Raw genomic sequence first — 12,809 nt, forward strand, 5'->3', positions numbered from 1 at the left:
CAGCAGCCTGGATGCAGTGGACACACGCAAAGTATGTGCGTGGCAGGCCTGGGCCTCTGTGTGCATCCAGTGGCTTCCAGAGACCAAGCAGCCTGGCTAGAACTAACTCTGACCAGAGTCTGGAAACCCTGCATGAAGGGTGGTGGGAAGTGGCAGGCACTGCTGGCTCTTGCCGCCTTCTGCGCTAGAATCTCTTTACCTCAGATTTTTTTTGTCTGCCTTTCCATTTTATCAGCTCTAGGCTCTGATTGTGCAGCATGTAAGCTTAGTGGTGCTATTTCTTACCAGCTAAGAAATGACATTTTCATGGAGATTGTCAGTATGTCTTACAGATCTGTTGTTCCTCATCTATAGAAGATCCATCTTCTACTGCAAAACTTGCACGGTAATAGCAACAATAGCTTTGGGAGTGACTGTTCATCAGGACAGGGAGACATTTTACCAGGAACTTATATGAATGGATAATAGTGGTAACTTTCCCTCTTTGTGGTCCAAGGTTATGTCATGTGTTGAATTTCATTTTACCGATTTTCTGTGCTCAGATCAAATCCTCAAATAGAGAAATACAGTGAGGTTCTGCTTCTTTTTCCTCTTCTGAAGGGAAAAGCCCACAAAAAGATGCCTGATCTAGATGAAGTTGCTTGCCAGGCAAGAGGGGTTGCAAACATATGAAGCCACCTTCTGAGCAGGTGACTCTGACCACAGGGACAGGAGTTCGGTGCATTTTTGTGACAAACACTGCTGTCTAAGTGATTATTTTGACAGATGTTGGATAAGGCCTGGCAGTGTGTGGGAAGTGCTGTCACTTGCTCTCAGAGCCCCACTTGAGCAGAAAGGGATGACTGAGCAGAGCACTTGGGGAAAGAATGTCCTGGTAATCTTTGTTCTTTCAGATCTGCCTAATTTTTCAAGTGCCCTCTAAAGGTAGCCCAAGTGACTCTTGAAGTAATTGTGTTGGACTCCTGGGCATACGGTGCTCTTCTGCTGCTGTTCCCTTTGAGAGCCCAACTGGAAAAGTATCGGCTCTCTTGGACATGTGTCCTTGGCTAATGGTTAAGCCTACATGCTCAAGGTTATATGGGAAGTGCCTGGCAAAGGGAAAGCATTAGTACCTGTGAGGTTCAAGATCTCTGCTGCAGTGCCTCTAATTTTAGGGCCTTTAATTTCTATTACTTCAGGCTACCAAAGAGCTTCAGTTATTCATTCCCCTCCCCTCACCCTTTGTAATTGGAAGGGAAAAGGCCTTTTCAAAATAAGGTATAGCTTAGAAATCTTCTATTGCTGAAGCGATGTGCCTAGTACAGACAGAATTAATCTGGCATGGCACTCAAGTGGTTAATAGTCTTGTTTTCCTATCTGCATGGGAAAATGATTGTTCCTCTAAAGCTTCTTCTCTGTGCAATAGGCTGCTGTCCTTCCTGGCTCTTGGCATCCGGCACTAACTTCCTCCCTTCAGATAAAGTGAAATTTATCTATAGAGTTCTTCGTAAGTGGAGGAACATGTGAGAGGCAACAGTCATGAGATGTGGTGGTATGAGCTATCCTCACTGTGCATGTTTTGTTGGGGAGTGTGTGTTCACCAAACTCGAAACCAAGTGTGTGTTTGCCAGTGCCCACAGGGACAAGCAGAGACTCTTTCTAAAGGGGAAATTGATGTCTAGGTCACCCAGCTAAGTCCTCACACAGAACCCTGTTGTGCAAAATAAGCTGAAAACATACGAAATGCAATGCAGGAAGCATGTTAACAGTGTAGTCTCATCCTTTGTTTGAATAACGACTATGGGGGCTAATTAGTGAAGGACTTTAGGGCTCATGTTCTGCTTGTTAATTTTTGATTGTGACATGGTTTTCAGTCCTTAAAATGCATTTCTTTAACCATGTTTATAAGCACAGATCATATGTACATGAATTGTGCACCTAGGTTTTGGTCCTACTGTTCAGCCAGGAGTCAAAGATCAGGCTCAGGGTGATGGTACAAACTTGACTTTAAATAATGCTCTGCAAGGCTTTCTGGTATCTAGTTAGAGGCACTTTGGTACTAGCAGAAGGTGGCTCACTTTTAATTACAGGAGGAGGAAAAAATGTATAAGAAAGCTCTTTGAATATGCTATATTACCCATGAAGATTATCCTGAGAATGGATTTCATTTTTTTATCTGTTAATCTGCTTATTTAACAGCTGCTGTGTTTTTTTCCCTCTTAAGCAATTATTTAAAACAAATCTCATCTCTTCAGCCTGGACAAGGGATGCCTACATACTATTAATGTCCTCATGCTTAGCCCATGCTCCTCTTTGTCATTCTGCAGGGTAGAGGGAGGGGAGCATGCAGTGCCCCATGGACATGTTTGCATTGGCTGAGCGCACTGCAGTCCCTGCTTCCCTGCTGTGAAGTGCAGCCAGGGCTTTGCTGTAAATAGCGGACCTTGATGTACCTGCTATGTAGTGCATCTTCCACAAATCACATAGGCTCTCTGCACTGCACCTGGTAAGGGGGGGTGGGGGGTGGCCTGCACAGGGATACATAAACAGCACTTATTAGCCAGCCTGGGTTCAGTGGTGGCATGAGCTGTCCTAGCCCTCCAGGACTCGAGGGCTGCCCTCTAGTGACCCAGAGTCAGTGACAATGAATGGTCTTACTTGGTTTTCCTGACCCTTCTATTTTTGCTGCATTTTTAGGGCTTGGCCCAAGCCCCCTTCAGGGTTGTGGAAGATGTGTATTGATTAGTGTGCTTTGCATCACAGTTACGGTTTTGCTGAATTAACTGCAAGCTAGAACACCAAGCTTCATTATTTACTAGCGGTAATGGGAGCTGATCCTGCCACGTACCTGTCACTGATGGCTGAGTTGAGAGTCCTCAGATGAGGACATACTGTGGTTCAGTGGATAGATCTTGAAGATATGGGAGAGGTTTGGAAACCTCCTTCTTGACAGAACAGTGAAGCTAGCAAGCATGTTTTTAGGTAGACTTCTTTTGATACAGCAGTCTTCATGAGCAGGACTCTAGCTTCAGTGAACCAGGAATTTCATTTTGGCTCTCTAGTCCTTGTACTATTGGGTTCTGCTGGCAGATATACAACAGATCTGATGTGACTGGATACCAGTTTGTTCTGCCAGTTCTTCCCTGTGAAGACCATGAACTTCTTGAGACAGGTGTCTTCTCTTTTTTGATTAAGATGTACTGTCTTTGTAAAATGTAGCTCTTCTTAAAAGTATGTAGTGTAATTTTCTTGTTGGAAAGAGGGTGTTTCAAATTAGTGATACTCTGGTATCACTTTTCCACGTGCATGCAGCAGAAAAAATGAATGGCTTTGCTTTGATTATAGACTTTTCTCATATTCTTCTTTTGAGAGCAGTATTAGAAGTTGTGTGTGAGACCTGGTGTGTTCAACAGTGGATGATCAGTGCATTCTTGCAGCAGCTGCTGTATGAGGCAAAACAGTAATTTGGTAATAATTAGCTCTGAGGTTCTTGGAGCTGGCTATATTCCAACAGTCTCAAACTGAAATATAGGTTTCTTGAATCTCTAGTGTCTGACAAGGTGAGAGTCCTTTAGTGGGGCCTGAGAAAGCGTCTCTCTCTTCTTTGCTATTCCTAACATAAATGAAAAGTACAGGATCTTAATGTCTGAGACACTGATCAATTGCAAGTTGACGTTTTGAGACACTTAAAGACCTTACTTTGAGCAGAGATAGAGGTAGGGACTTCTGTTAGTCCAGTGTCAGGTGAAAGTGGGAAGGAAGCCAACAAACAGCTTGTACTTTCTCTGTTGGTCCCTGGGTAATGTGGCTTCATAGATTATTAAAGAGGGAAGGGGAGGAGGTAAGATATCAAACAGCTCTAACCAGCTGGAGCTAGATTTCTCCTAGCTGAACTGCTACAATTTGTCAAACAGAAACAATGCCCAATTGTTTGCCTTGCAAGTAAACATGACGAGAACAAAGCCTCAGCTGTATGTGTGTGTGCACTTGTGAGACTCCTTGCACTTTCTTTACTGGCTGTCCACGTGCTGGTCAGTGTGTGGCTGGTATCTTCAATCAAAGACAAAAGGAGAGGGATAGACAGGCAGCGACAGGCAAACATAACCCTTCCATACACTGAGGTCTGTAGTTAGTCTGTGCCTGCCCTATGGTATGCCTCTGGAGCGTCTGCAAGACTTCTGTATCTAGTGACACCTAACTAAAAGTAGAATTTGCAACCAAGTTCAGATTGGCCAGGCTAGAAATACTACTTTGGGCTCTACAAAGAAAACAGCCACCCTACTGAGGTTTACAAGTGTAATCTGGTTCCTACCATGGTGATTAAGACTGCGTGGTGAGAGGAGGTGCAATTAGCAGCTTGGCACTATGCATTTTGTCCCTTTCTGACATGCACTGCAACACTGCCCACTACACCGAGTGTTCTGGGGAGGTTTTTGTCCAAGACCTATGAAATTCCTCTTCCCTTTTGTGCAAGGGAACAGCTCAGCTGTTGATCTGCAGGTAGCGAGGTCGAGAGCTGAAGCTGGTGTCGCTGATGACCCTCTCCTCTCTACAGCTCTTGGCTTTCAGCACTGCTACTCTGCTCTGTTGTCCAAGTCTGAAAGTGGGGAGATTAATACTTTGTCTCCCAGTGTTCCATTCAACTGGAGAGTCCCCACACAGCAATGCTTTAACTCATTTGTTGTTGCCCCTAGTGATGAGAGGGAAGGAGGAGGGGAAATGTCTTTGCGGTGCAGGAGGCATTTGGAAACAGAAAAATTTGGTAAAGTGAAATAGGAGTCTAATCAGTCTGACATTAAGTGTTTTGTTACCTTGTCGAGGCTTAAATGGGGGGGAGGGGGTGATGTGTGTCTAGGAGCATCTGCAAAACTAAGAATTTAAGGCCTGTGATTGCAAAAGATGTGGTCAGGGAGGGGCCAAATGTAGGACTGAACAGTGATGTTGGAATAAGCAAAAGAAGTATTGGGACTGATGGAGTTAAGCTTGGTTTAGCTTCCTTGCAAGCAGTGGAGCCATTTTCATTCAGGGAAAGATGAGAAATTATTTGCTTACAACTAGATACAACACTGAGGGATAAAACGTAAAGAAATAAGTCTCCTTGTAGGCACAAGGGCAGGCTGGGTGCTCAAGTCCTTCCAAACAGCACTAAAAACCCTCTACCAATTTATGTCTGCTTTCTAAGGTACTTTAGGAAGCTGAGGCCTTATGTTCTCTAGACATGTGTTAGCTACACTCTTCTCTAAGCCTTTAGGTACTGTGAAGAGGTGTCTAGTAAAGTAGTGGTCTCCTCCTTCATTGTTGCCTTTCAACTTCTGTTCCCACCAGAAAAGGCTATGCTAAGAGGCAGCACAAATTGATTCTTGACTCACAGTACTTGGCAAAGCAACCTTGGAACTGATTAGCCTGTAACTTCACTTACCGGCTTATCAGCCCAGCTCTCTGAGCTAGCAGGTTGACACTAGAGCCTGCAGAATCGGGAAGGTGACACTGCATTGGCTTATATTCAATCCATATCCAGAAGGCTTCCCTTAGAGGCACAGAAGGAGGTAGAAGGTATAAGGAAAACACTTGATGAAGGCTGTAGAATAAACAGCTATTTTGGTGTGTGGGAGTCAGCTTGCTAATATCCAGAGGCAAATGGGTTTTTTGCAGCTGTGTATGTTGACCTGAAAGACAGGGAGCATGTACATGGTCAAGGACATGCTCTAATGGGTTGTCAAATTCTCAGCACAAATGAGACTAGCATTAAGCCTATGAGCCTGGTTAGTACAGGCTAGATGGATCTCAGACTTCAGAAGATGCAGCTGCAGTGTTTATGCAGTTGACAAGAGGTCTTTGAGCTGCCTGACACAGCTCCTGTGTGCTGCACTGATTTCCCCTTATGTGGGTCTTATCCTTTAAAGGCACTGGCATCTCTTTTCCAGTCTGTGTGTGCAAGTCTGGATTTGTGTGGGGTGGGGGCTTTGCTCAGTTAGTTCTTGGGGCTAAAGCAAACAGCTTTTGAAAACTCTCTAATCAAAGGAGGTATTTGTGTCAGAAAGGAGAAAGAGGACATTGCCAGGCTTCTCTCATTGAGGGGGGCAAGAGCAGGACAGGGGAGGAGGGGGTTAGAGAGAGAAAGCACAATGGCAGTTAATGGCTAGCCCTCATGTGGAACAACACTGTCTCCTGGCAACCTGTGGCAATCAGTTGACAGAGCAAAAGGAGCCTGATTGAGGTGCCAAGGTCCATTTCAAGTGTTTTGGAGAACTTCTTGCTATTCACTTACTGCAGACCTGCCCAGTTTATTAAGAATGCTTCCTTCTGATGTAATGGTCCCTTGCACAGAAGTGCTGACAAGTTTATGTAGGGCACAGATCTGCCCATGGAAGTGTTGGGCAGTGCTTTCATTTGGCCCTGTTCTGGGCCTGCTTCTTGGGCATGACATTTTGTTGCCAAGCATTTGGTTGCCATGCCAACTTTTCAGTATTAAATCATAATCTAAGCACAGCAGGAGGCCAGAAGCCTTTTCAGGTCTAGCCCCTGTTCTCTCCTGGTTGGTCACATCACTGGTTGTGAGTGGAATTGGCTGGCTGCTTTGGCTTGCAAGTAGCAGCCCAGATAAAAACTCAGCAGCAGGGAAATGACAGTTCCATTTGGAAATGGGTACAGAAGTTAATAGGAGTTATGCCTGGAAGATTTCTGGCTTCCCAGCTCTGCCACCTGTCTGAAATCAAGCCTTCTGTCATTCAGCTTGCAGTGCTCCACTGACACAAGCTGCTCTAGAGTGCCAAGGGAGCGTTGTTGCTCAAAGCCTGCTCCAGTGCAGATGAGTGAAGAAAGGCTTCCATTTTCCAGGTTTACATACATGCTTGGCATTAAGATACTGCATATATAATCTTATGGTAACATGGCTTCTGCATTATCAGGCATGCTTCAGATTGTCAGGATCACTGTCTTAAAACAGGTAATGCTGGTAACCATGTGTATCAGAACCATTAAAAAGCTGAAATAAGCAGAGTGTACAAATTGTCTGTATTTTCCTTCTAGCATAACTCCTGTTTATGTGAAGCCCTGTGTACAAGAAGTGGAACTACTCAGATTTTTTCCACCAGTGAAGCCAACTCTACAGGATCATTTTACACTAGAAAACTTCCTCTGCCCCCAGTTTTTCCGTGGTGGGGGTGAAACGTGCTGGTTTGAGTTTGACCCACATCAAACACTTGGGTTTTCACTTATTGACATGAACACTTACAACTTGACAATGTTTAAGTGGCAATAACGATGCAGTACCTGGGGCAGCTGCTGGTTGCTGTTTGGGGTTTCTCCTCAATGCTCTGGTTTCAGACAAGCTGTGTGTCCCTCAGTGCCCTTCAGCTCCAGGGACTGGGACAACCTGACCCTTCTAGCCCATGCGGAAGAGGGACAACCTGTGCTACAAGTCCTGTGAGACAATGGGTCAACAAAGAGCCACATAGCTTGTAGTGCTAGAATAGTTCAATCAATAACCTGCTCTGGGACCAAACAAATGCATGTTTTGTGGGTTGAGGTTCTCTGTGCTCTGCTACAGCCAGACAGGATTTCACATTCATCTTGTTGCACCAAGGTAACTTGGCATGTACTCTACTTTAACTCTGAGCTTATAACAGGGAGTTGCTTAAAGGAAGGATGACTGAACAAATGCAATTGGAGAACTTGCAGTGAAAAGCATTTTTTAGTTGGTTAAAAAAGCAAAGCTGCATTTTGCAAAGAGGTGAGTTCTTTCTCCCACTTCTTTAAAACTGTTTTGCAGCAGGAAGCTTTTCATTAGTTATGTTGATGAAACTTAATCCCTACAACTTGGAAATGAATATCAGATGCATCAAAACATACATCAAAAACAGGCGAAGATTTCTGCACAAGTTTTTTCATGAGAAAAAAGTTGACTGGCTGTGTCTAAGCCTTAAAATTTCCACCTAGGGGGTGAGGCATCACTGGAGAGCAACAGTGTATAAAAAGTCTGTTTCTAAGTATTTCAGATATCACTCTCTTCTGTTTGTCATTCTAAGTGAATGGAAGGTTTCTTTCCCTCCCTGTGATATCACGGCACTGGTCTAAGAAGCATCCCCTCACTACCACTACGAAATGAATGTTGGCAAGGCTTTTAAGTTGGGAACTTCACTGTAGCAATTGTTGCTCAAGTGACTTGGGCTGTTCCTCAAGTGAAGACTGGGGTGAAAGAGCAGTTGGCCTTGCTATTTTCCTGTTGGTCATAGTCATGTTGGTCAATAATGATGAAAACCATTGATCTCCATGTAAATCTGTAGTGTGTTTTACTTGATTTTTCTACTTTGATTAGCTCTCAAGTTGTTTGGAAGGAAGACAGTGGTGGTCATACTTTTGCAATAACAAGAGTAACAGCTGTCTTGACATTCAAGAGACTGCTCTTGGTTGCAAGGAAGATCCACACTTGGACAGCTGAGGGAGCCTGTTGATATATTCAACCAAACAGAACAAGCTGATGTCTGTTTTCTAAGTCTGTGAATGACTGCTGGGAGGGAAAACTATATGACAGTTCAAGGGGTTCTGAGTACTTTGTTTGCTTAGTGAGGTTTTTTGTCCTTCACGTTCAGAGAGCAGATCCACATATTGCAGCACAGTAAATGGTATTAATTTCCAGCGATAGGCTACAAACAATAGGCCTGACCTTTTACTGTAGCTTATACTATCACTTCAGCTGCCCTAAGGAGGGGGTGTTTCGCACTCCCCTTGTGCTAGGATAAAGTCAGAGGTACCTGGCTGGGTCATGTGGAAAGCATCTGGCCCCTGTGCTGCAGGGGATGTTTTTTTTCCTCTTGCTCCCTTATTCTGAACTGTCATCTTAGATACAGTTGCAGAATGAGAGGTGAAAAGACTGAATATGTAGGATAGCAGGGTTAAGTGAGCGCATGTCAGATATTACTGCTGTGATCCAGATAAATTTTAGTCTTTCAGCCCTGGTGCAAATGATGATGAGAACAAGACAAATAAGATGGAAGCCTGTTGAATGCATGTATGCACAGGATACTAGTGTTTAAGGTCAAATGCAAACTGACAACTGTTGGTCCCGGACTACTGCCCTGGATGAATGAATTCATGACATGTTTACAGTGAATATTCTAAATTGCTCTGCCTCTCTAATTCTGTTCGAGAATACACTAGTAACTGCTGCAGTGAAATACTGAACTTTACTGCAGGTATCAAATGAAAGGGAGCCTAACACTGAGTCTCTTCTCAATACCACCTTTTATGTTAGCTATTGCTAAAGGAAAAGGCTCCATTTGTTCCTAATAAGGAAATACTCATATGAGTCATGTAAAACGCAAGATCCTCTAAGGAACATGGTTCCCACGCTAGTCAATCACACTGGAAGAGTTATTTAAAAACAAATACTGTGGCAGTATACAGTAGCTCTGGTTGTGAACCAAGACCCCTTCTGCTAGCTGCTATACCAAGACAGAACAAAGACAGTGCTCTCAGTGGCCAGATTATATTTGTTTTTGAAGCTAAAAATACCTATTTGAAGGTTTCAGAGATGCTTCCACTTGAAAACAGATGTTCTTAAAGTACTAATTATGTGGTGGATGTTAACTGCAAGGGCACATGCTAGAGAGCTCTGATTTCATGCTCTTTAGACAAGTATAGTTCAGTAGCTTGGACATGGATTTTTTCCTTTTAAAAACAGCCTGGTAAAGTGTAAATAGCGAAAGGATTTGCTAGTTGAATCATAACTGCAAGTGAAAGTTTGCATGCTAGCTCTACATATATTTTTATCTCCCTCAGCCTTCATCTAAAAAGGGTCTCAAGCAAAGTCATATTATGATGTATATTGTATTCTGCATTTCACCTGTGCTTTTATACTGTCAGTAATGACATACTTGTAAATATTGAAAAATTAAAATACTGGATATACTTTAACTGCATTTGTTTTTATAATGTTGCATGAATTAAGGCAGGCTTTGATTTCAGATCCTTTAAGTCATAATTGCCAGGCTTTGCTTATCGTTGTATAGCCCTCCAATGTTTGGTGCTCTGACTGTCTGTGCTCATAGACTTGGAGGAAAATCATAGTTATTGTGTTAAAAAGCAACAAGGCAAAGAAGCTGGCAAGCCTGGCTGCCATGCACCTTCAAGGCTCAGAGGTCAGAGGATCATTGGAAAAAACCCTCACTTTTTGATTAGCATTGCTTGACTGATGTGCCTTTAATGGATGTTTTCTGACCAGCTGATATTTGCTGCACTGTTAATGCATGTGGGCCCCTGGAAGAGAGTTTGGGATTTTGCTAGGGCTTTTGGCAAAGCAGAGTCAGGCCTTCAAACTGGCTCACTCTTCAGTTTGACATTTCCTACTTGACTCTCTTACTCTCCACCTGGTGTTTGATGTTATGTACTACTAAAAACTGGAAAACCAAGATGATGCCTACCTGTAACAGGGCATGGCGTAATCACTATTGTTTGTACTGACACATGCACATGGGAGACAAAATACCACAGTGAAACCTTTTCCTTTTCATGGAATCCAGGAGGTGGTTTGTGCAGTCCCTGAAGCCAGATAGCAGTCTGGGTCATCTGACACAGATTAGCTTCAGGGGAACACTTAGAGGCTCTGTGGGTTGCACAGTCCTAGGCCTTAGGCAAATAAACAGCCAGCTGTGATTCTGTGGAACTCCCAGTGCAAAGCAGCAAGAGGGGAAATGCTAAACTACCTTGCTTTGCAACTGGTCAGAGGCAGAGTGCGCAGTGTGAATGTCTCACTTCAAAACCAAGTGTTCCTTCTAGCCAGCACTACCTCTTTGAGTTGGGGTTCCCATGAACTTAAAGAAATGCTGTGATAGAGGTAGAGACCGGAGGGCAAAGTGTGCGGGTTTTACTGTATAAGATGAAATATCACCAAGCAACAATTCCAACGGGGGGGGGGGGGGGGGGGTCGTGAAGGAAGGAAGAAGGCTGCCTTTCTGCAGCTCTATGTTGATCTGTTTTGCAGAGATGTTGGCATGATTACAGAAGTGTAAGGAGGATCAAAGAGGCAGTCTTGAAAATGACAGCTTTTGCCAATTTGGTTTTTTAGCCCTTGCTTTAGGGAACTTGCTGACAGCAGTGCAAAAGCTCTCCACTTTTCAGGTGGTAGGCTGAAGGAAAACTTGTCTTGCAGGCCTCATACTGTAAATGCAAATGCCTTCTTTGCTTGTGGAGTTTACCCACCTTGAAGGCCATACACCTTTATACGCTTGATTACAGGGACAACTTTCAAACTTTCCTCAAGGGTAAGGGCTCCTGGAGATGGGAACTTCAGAAGTAGAACCATAAGCAAGAAGCAACAGGATGTAGAGTTACCCTGTGGGAGTAGCCGATTTGAATGGCTAGTCATCAGCAGTTCACCCCTAAAGTGAGCTTTAGGAAGTGATCGCCAAATCTTGGGGAGACTGAGACAGGCACAAGCTTTAGTGAGAATAATTTTGATAAGATCTAAAGCGTGTAAATCTTGAGCATGAACAGAAATGTCATGTCAATAAGGAACCATGCCTAACCTGCATGTCAGTTAGTGTCTTGGTGGGTGGAGGAGATGACTGCAGTTGCTTAGCCACCCATCCTGAAATGGGTGGGAAGGTCTTGATCAGACAGGCCCTAGACCTTGTTTCTCTAAGAGCTGGTCTGTTAACAGTTTTTTGAAGGGGCAGCTGCTGCTGCAATATCATGCTAAATTACAAAACAGTTCTGTATGCAGGAGTGTGGGTTTTTTTTCTCCTGAAAAAAATGGCTGAAACAGGACAGTCTCTAGCTGAGTGCAAAATACTTGCTGTACATAATGTTCCCAAAGGCTCAGTCAGAAAGCAGCTGTTGAAAATGTGCACCTATTTTGTGCCTTCTTGCTCACCCTGCCTTTCTTGTGGCAGCTGTCTGTAAGGCTGTTCTTATCAGGCACCAGACAGCCTGACCACAGAGTGCTGAGGAGGGACAACTTCCAGAGCAGAAACCAGAAACGTTGAAAACCACCAACTGAAACACTGTGAAACTCTATTAGGAAAGAGGAAGCTATCCTTGGGCAAAGCTCTGTACTCTGGCTCTGTGACCCAAGCAAGAAAGCAAACCTCTTTTCCAGCCCCTGTGAAAAGCTGTGGCACTTAGTCTGATTGTCATTCAAGTGGGAAGACAGCATGTAGGCCTGGTAGCGTTGCTGATCTGAGGCCTAGCTGAGTCATGTGGTGTGGAGTAGGTTTCATCTTTATTAGGTGAGCAAATATGAGTAGAAAATTAATTCAACAATTGGGTACAGAAGGCTTTCCTCCATCTGGACATGGAGGCAGTAACTGGCAAAACAGTTGTTCTGAATGTTACCTGTTAGATGCTCTGAGAAAAGCTAGCTGGTGCCTGTGGAACTGATGGGGCAGTAATAAGGTAGTTACCACCTGAGGAAAGGAGAGAGCAAGCTTTTGGAAAAGGGACTGAGTGGAAAATGTGAAATGCCGTGTAAGTAATATCCTTGCTCTTGAGCAAGTGGGCAGGAAAGGAGATGGAGGACGAAGGGGAGGGTTTGGCTAGGTGGAGTGGGAGTATGAGAGTTGAGTGGGGCTGATGCAAGAAAGCTATATCCTGAGAACATTAGGATCTTTCTTTTCATTTCTAGAAGGGAGGAAATGAAAGCTGCAAAGGGATCATCTTAACTCATCCTCTGTCTTTTTTTACCCTGCAGCAGGACAATCTATACTTGAGTCTCTTACCTGTTCTAAAAGCCATTCTGTGCTGGAGATGCCACCATCTCCCCAAGGCATTCATTCAATACTTAATTATCCTTCTAGCTACAAAACTTGTCCCTGAAGTTTAACCTGAATTTT

At 43.9% G+C, this 12,809-nt stretch overlaps 1 long non-coding RNA gene across 1 annotated transcript in view; it reads right to left on the bottom strand.

Annotated features, from left to right (window-relative positions):
• Positions 1-12,809, bottom strand: part of LOC135328120 (uncharacterized) — a 61,172-nt gene that overhangs the window by 18,946 nt on the left and 29,417 nt on the right. The gene's annotated exons all lie outside the window — the stretch shown is intronic.

The sequence above is a fragment of the Dromaius novaehollandiae genome, chromosome 4, assembly GCF_036370855.1.
Source record: "Dromaius novaehollandiae isolate bDroNov1 chromosome 4, bDroNov1.hap1, whole genome shotgun sequence".
In the NCBI taxonomy this organism is placed as follows: Eukaryota; Metazoa; Chordata; class Aves; order Casuariiformes; family Dromaiidae; genus Dromaius; species Dromaius novaehollandiae.